Source organism: Anomaloglossus baeobatrachus, unplaced genomic scaffold (assembly GCF_048569485.1).
Source record: "Anomaloglossus baeobatrachus isolate aAnoBae1 unplaced genomic scaffold, aAnoBae1.hap1 Scaffold_3163, whole genome shotgun sequence".
In the NCBI taxonomy this organism is placed as follows: domain Eukaryota; kingdom Metazoa; phylum Chordata; class Amphibia; order Anura; family Aromobatidae; genus Anomaloglossus; species Anomaloglossus baeobatrachus.
Genome location: NW_027442565.1, coordinates 55375 through 62993, shown reverse-complemented (window position 1 = coordinate 62993; position 7619 = coordinate 55375).

The following is a 7619-nucleotide window of genomic DNA, read 5'->3' as shown; positions in this document are numbered from 1 at the left end:
ATTTTTTTTATGGCGCAAGATTTTGGCGGCGGTCAGACTTTTACGTCCTATCGGGGGGGACCTAGACCGTGGTGCGGGCACGAAAACAGTTCCGGGCGATCAAGTCTGTGTCCGTGATACACTTGCTACAATCAGACAAGTGACCGTGAAACCGGCTAATTTACTTGTCTAGAGCGTACCGTTAGCCAGATTAGGAAATACACTTCGGGAATTTGGACGTCAAAAGGTAAACCCGGCTAACGGCTTTATCTCAGGTATATTTGGATAGCCAGTTTTGGCGATACGCATCCGAATGGCGGAGATGAGACTGGAAAACTGGCTAACGCTCGGACAACTCCTCTTCCGTTAGCCAGAATAGGAGAGCTAGTGGGTAAGTTCAGGGAAAAGACTGGGAAACTGGCTAATGCCCTTCCGTAAGTAACGTTCTGACAGCCAGATGTTGAGAAAATGTTTGTATAGGTGAAAGACTGCTATTTTGGATACGCTTGTCTCTCAGTAATGTGACATCATTTGACTTTCTGGAAACACGTTAAAAAACGTGAGTGCGGTTACGCACCCGTTCATCGCAGCACCCGTTTTTACCCTTATCGGGTGGTTTATGGTGTCAAAACGTAAATTTTATTTTTTTTATGGCGCAAGATTTTGGCGGCGGTCAGACTTTTACGTCCTATCGGGGGGGACCTAGACCGTGGTGCGGGCACGAAAACAGTTCCGGGCGATCAAGTCTGTGTCCGTGATACACTTGCTACAATCAGACAAGTGACCGTGAAACTGGCTAATTTACTTGTCTAGAGCGTACCGTTAGCCAGATTAGGAAATACACTTCGGGAATTTGGACGTCAAAAGGTAAACCCGGCTAACGGCTTTATCTCAGGTATATTTTGATAGCCAGTTTTGGCGATACGCATCCGAATGGCGGAGATGAGACTGGAAAACTGGCTAACGCTCGGACAACTCCTCTTCCGTTAGCCAGAATAGGAGAGCTAGTGGGTAAGTTCAGGGAAAAGACTGGGAAACTGGCTAATGCCCTTCCGTAAGTAACGTTCTGACAGCCAGATGTTGATAAAATGTTTGTATAGGTGAAAGACTGCTATTTTGGATATGCTTGTCTCTCAGTAATGTGACATCATTTGACTTTCTGGAAACACGTTAAAAAACGTGAGTGCGGTTACGCACCCGTTCATCGCAGCACCCGTTTTTACCCTTATCACCCGTTTTTACCCTTATCGGGTGGTTTATGGTGTCAAAACGTAAATTTTATTTTTTTTATGGCGCAAGATTTTGGCGGCGGTCAGACTTTTACGTCCTATCGGGGGGGACCTAGACCGTGGTGCGGGCACGAAAACAGTTCCGGGCGATCAAGTCTGTGTCCGTGATACACTTGCTACAATCAGACAAGTGACCGTGAAACCGGCTAATTTACTTGTCTAGAGCGTACCGTTAGCCAGATTAGGAAATACACTTCGGGAATTTGGACGTCAAAAGGTAAACCCGGCTAACGGCTTTATCTCAGGTATATTTGGATAGCCAGTTTTGGCGATACGCATCCGAATGGCGGAGATGAGACTGGAAAACTGGCTAACGCTCGGACAACTCCTCTTCCGTTAGCCAGAATAGGAGAGCTAGTGGGTAAGTTCAGGGAAAAGACTGGGAAACTGGCTAATGCCCTTCCGTAAGTAACGTTCTGACAGCCAGATGTTGAGAAAATGTTTGTATAGGTGAAAGACTGCTATTTTGGATACGCTTGTCTCTCAGTAATGTGACATCATTTGACTTTCTGGAAACACGTTAAAAAACGTGAGTGCGGTTACGCACCCGTTCATCGCAGCACCCGTTTTTACCCTTATCGGGTGGTTTATGGTGTCAAAACGTAAATTTTATTTTTTTTATGGCGCAAGATTTTGGCGGCGGTCAGACTTTTACGTCCTATCGGGGGGGACCTAGACCGTGGTGCGGGCACGAAAACAGTTCCGGGCGATCAAGTCTGTGTCCGTGATACACTTGCTACAATCAGACAAGTGACCGTGAAACTGGCTAATTTACTTGTCTAGAGCGTACCGTTAGCCAGATTAGGAAATACACTTCGGGAATTTGGACGTCAAAAGGTAAACCCGGCTAACGGCTTTATCTCAGGTATATTTTGATAGCCAGTTTTGGCGATACGCATCCGAATGGCGGAGATGAGACTGGAAAACTGGCTAACGCTCGGACAACTCCTCTTCCGTTAGCCAGAATAGGAGAGCTAGTGGGTAAGTTCAGGGAAAAGACTGGGAAACTGGCTAATGCCCTTCCGTAAGTAACGTTCTGACAGCCAGATGTTGATAAAATGTTTGTATAGGTGAAAGACTGCTATTTTGGATATGCTTGTCTCTCAGTAATGTGACATCATTTGACTTTCTGGAAACACGTTAAAAAACGTGAGTGCGGTTACGCACCCGTTCATCGCAGCACCCGTTTTTACCCTTATCACCCGTTTTTACCCTTATCGGGTGGTTTATGGTGTCAAAACGTAAATTTTATTTTTTTTATGGCGCAAGATTTTGGCGGCGGTCAGACTTTTACGTCCTATCGGGGGGGACCTAGACCGTGGTGCGGGCACGAAAACAGTTCCGGGCGATCAAGTCTGTGTCCGTGATACACTTGCTACAATCAGACAAGTGACCGTGAAACCGGCTAATTTACTTGTCTAGAGCGTACCGTTAGCCAGATTAGGAAATACACTTCGGGAATTTGGACGTCAAAAGGTAAACCCGGCTAACGGCTTTATCTCAGGTATATTTTGATAGCCAGTTTTGGCGATACGCATCCGAATGGCGGAGATGAGACTGGAAAACTGGCTAACGCTCGGACAACTCCTCTTCCGTTAGCCAGAATAGGAGAGCTAGTGGGTAAGTTCAGGGAAAAGACTGGGAAACTGGCTAATGCCCTTCCGTAAGTAACGTTCTGACAGCCAGATGTTGAGAAAATGTTTGTATAGGTGAAAGACTGCTATTTTGGATACGCTTGTCTCTCAGTAATGTGACATCATTTGACTTTCTGGAAACACGTTAAAAAACGTGAGTGCGGTTACGCACCCGTTCATCGCAGCACCCGTTTTTACCCTTATCGGGTGGTTTATGGTGTCAAAACGTAAATTTTATTTTTTTTATGGTGCAAGATTTTGGCGGCGGTCAGACTTTTACGTCCTATCGGGGGGGACCTAGACCGTGGTGCGGGCACGAAAACAGTTCCGGGCGATCAAGTCTGTGTCCGTGATACACTTGCTACAATCAGACAAGTGACCGTGAAACTGGCTAATTTACTTGTCTAGAGCGTACCGTTAGCCAGATTAGGAAATACACTTCGGGAATTTGGACGTCAAAAGGTAAACCCGGCTAACGGCTTTATCTCAGGTATATTTTGATAGCCAGTTTTGGCGATACGCATCCGAATGGCGGAGATGAGACTGGAAAACTGGCTAACGCTCGGACAACTCCTCTTCCGTTAGCCAGAATAGGAGAGCTAGTGGGTAAGTTCAGGGAAAAGACTGGGAAACTGGCTAATGCCCTTCCGTAAGTAACGTTCTGACAGCCAGATGTTGATAAAATGTTTGTATAGGTGAAAGACTGCTATTTTGGATATGCTTGTCTCTCAGTAATGTGACATCATTTGACTTTCTGGAAACACGTTAAAAAACGTGAGTGCGGTTACGCACCCGTTCATCGCAGCACCCGTTTTTACCCTTATCACCCGTTTTTACCCTTATCGGGTGGTTTATGGTGTCAAAACGTAAATTTTATTTTTTTTATGGCGCAAGATTTTGGCGGCGGTCAGACTTTTACGTCCTATCGGGGGGGACCTAGACCGTGGTGCGGGCACGAAAACAGTTCCGGGCGATCAAGTCTGTGTCCGTGATACACTTGCTACAATCAGACAAGTGACCGTGAAACCGGCTAATTTACTTGTCTAGAGCGTACCGTTAGCCAGATTAGGAAATACACTTCGGGAATTTGGACGTCAAAAGGTAAACCCGGCTAACGGCTTTATCTCAGGTATATTTTGATAGCCAGTTTTGGCGATACGCATCCGAATGGCGGAGATGAGACTGGAAAACTGGCTAACGCTCGGACAACTCCTCTTCCGTTAGCCAGAATAGGAGAGCTAGTGGGTAAGTTCAGGGAAAAGACTGGGAAACTGGCTAATGCCCTTCCGTAAGTAACGTTCTGACAGCCAGATGTTGAGAAAATGTTTGTATAGGTGAAAGACTGCTATTTTGGATACGCTTGTCTCTCAGTAATGTGACATCATTTGACTTTCTGGAAACACGTTAAAAAACGTGAGTGCGGTTACGCACCCGTTCATCGCAGCACCCGTTTTTACCCTTATCGGGTGGTTTATGGTGTCAAAACGTAAATTTTATTTTTTTTATGGCGCAAGATTTTGGCGGCGGTCAGACTTTTACGTCCTATCGGGGGGGACCTAGACCGTGGTGCGGGCACGAAAACAGTTCCGGGCGATCAAGTCTGTGTCCGTGATACACTTGCTACAATCAGACAAGTGACCGTGAAACTGGCTAATTTACTTGTCTAGAGCGTACCGTTAGCCAGATTAGGAAATACACTTCGGGAATTTGGACGTCAAAAGGTAAACCCGGCTAACGGCTTTATCTCAGGTATATTTTGATAGCCAGTTTTGGCGATACGCATCCGAATGGCGGAGATGAGACTGGAAAACTGGCTAACGCTCGGACAACTCCTCTTCCGTTAGCCAGAATAGGAGAGCTAGTGGGTAAGTTCAGGGAATAGACTGGGAAATTGGCTAATGCCCTTCCGTAAGTAACGTTCTGACAGCCAGATGTCGAGAAAATGTTTGCATAGGTGAAAGACTGCTAGTTTGGATACGCTTGTCTCTCAGTAATGTGGCGTCAGTTGCCTTTCTGGGAAACACGTAAAAAAAAGTGAGTGTGGTTACGCTCCCGTTCATCGCACCACCCGTTTTTACCCTTATTGGGTGGTTTACGGTGTTAAAACGTAAATTTTATTTTTTTTATGGCGCAAGATTTTGGCGGCGGTAAGACTTTTACGTCCTATCGGGGGGGGGGACCTAGACCGTGGTGGGGGCACGGAAACAGTTCCGGGCGATCAAGTCTGTGTCCGTGATACACTTGCTACAATCAGACAAGTGACCGTGAAACTGGCTAATTTACTTGTCTAGAGCGTACCGTTAGCCAGATTAGGAAATACACTTCGGGAATTTGGACGTCAAAAGGTAAACCCGGCTAACGGCTTTATCTCAGGTATATTTTGATAGCCAGTTTTGGCGATACGCATCCGAATGGCGGAGATGAGACTGGAAAACTGGCTAACGCTCGGACAACTCCTCTTCCGTTAGCCAGAATAGGAGAACTAGTGGGTAAGTTCAGGGAATAGACTGGGAAACTGGCTAATGCCCTTCCGTAAGTAACGTTCTGACAGCCAGATGTTGAGAAAATGTTTGCATAGGTGAAAGACTGCTAGTTTGGATACGCTTGTCTCTCAGTAATGTGGCGTCAGTTGCCTTTCTGAAAACACGTAAAAAACGTGAGTGCGGTTACGCTCCCGTTCATCGCACCACCCGTTTTTACCCTTATTGGGTGGTTTATGGTGTCAAAACGTAAATTTTATTTTTTTTATGGCGCAAGATTTTGGCGGCGGTCAGACTTTTACGTCCTATCGGGGGGGACCTAGACCGTGGTGCGGGCACGAAAACAGTTCCAGGCGATCAAGTCTGTGTCCGTGATACACTTGCTACAATCAGACAAGTGACCGTGAAACTGGCTAATTTACTTGTCTAGAGCGTACCGTTAGCCAGATTAGGAAATACACTTCGGGAATTTGGACGTCAAAAGGTAAACCCGGCTAACGGCTTTATCTCAGGTATATTTTGATAGCCAGTTTTGGCGATACGCATCCGAATGGCGGAGATGAGACTGGAAAACTGGCTAACGCTCGGACAACTACTCTTCCGTTAGCCAGAATAGGAGAGCTAGTGGGTAAGTTCAGGGAATAGACTGGGAAACTGGCTAATGCCCTTCCGTAAGTAACGTTCTGACAGCCAGATGTTGAGAAAATGTTTGCATAGGTGAAAGACTGCTAGTTTGGATACGCTTGTCTCTCAGTAATGTGGCGTCAGTTGCCTTTCTGGAAACACGTTAAAAAACGTGAGTGCGGTTACGCACCCGTTCATCGCAGCACCCGTTTTTACCCTTATCGGGTGGTTTATGGTGTCAAAACGTAAATTTTATTTTTTATATGGCGCAAGATTTTGGCGGCGGTCAGACTTTTACGTCCTATCGGGGGGGACCTAGACCGTGGTGGGGGCACGAAAACAGTTCCGGGCGATCAAGTCTGTGTCCGTGATACACTTGCTACAAACAGACAAGTGACCGTGAAACCGGCTAATGTACTTGTCTAGAGCGTACCGTTAGCCAGATTAGGAAATATACTTCGGGAATTTGGACGTCAAAAGGTAAACCTGGCTAACGGCTTTATCTCAGGTATATTTTGATAGCCAGTTGTGGAGATACGCATCGGAATGGCGGAGATGAGACTGGAAAACGGGCTAACGCTTCGGTAAGTCCTCTTCTGTTAGCCAGATTAGGAGAACTACTGGGTAAGTTCAGGGAAAAGACTGGGAAACCGGCTCATGTCCTTCATTAAGTAACGTTCTGATAGCCAGATTTAGAAAACTACTGTGTGCTTTAAGAGAAGACACTGGAAACTTGCTAATGTAAAGATACACAGGATGTGTTGTACAGGGATGGAGGGATACACGGTCACAGGAGGTGATATACAGGGATAGAAGGAAACACAGTGATAGGAGGTGTTATACAGGGATAGAGGGATGCACGATGACAGGTATTATACAGGGAGAGAGATACATGGTAACAGGAGCTGCACAAGGATAAAAGGATACATGATGACAGGTGTACAGGCATGGAGGGATACATGGTGACAGGAGAAGCGATGGAGGGATGACAGGTGTTATACAGGAATAGAAGGATACATAGTGACAGGAGGAGCTGTACAATGATGGGAAGATACACGACAGGAAGTGCTGTACAGGGATGGAGGGATACACTTTAACAGATGTGACGCAGGGATACATGGTGACGAGGTGTTTTACAGGGATAGAGGGATAAATGGTAACAGGATAAGTGACGCAGGGATACATGGTGACAGGAGGTGTTATACAGGGAAAGAGATACACGGTATCAGGAGGAGCTGTACAAGGATGAACGGAAACACGATGATAGGTGGTGTTATATGGGGATAGAGTTATACACGGTGACAGGTGGTGTTTTACAGGGATAGAGGAATACACATGACAGGTGTTATACAGGAATAGATTGATACAGTTACAAAATTAGCTGTACAATGATGGAAGGATACACGATGACAGGATTTGTTGGCCAAGGATGGAGGGAAACATGGTGAGAGGAGGGCTGCACAACAGATGGGGAAATCCCAGTAGCTAGAAGGACTTGGTTTGTAGGGGTGACCAACTTCATTGGTGGGCGTGGCGATCTTTTTTCCCATCCCCTGTACCCCCTGAGCATCTTATCCCCAAAATTTTGTGTATGTAGCTTATGGCATGAGTTC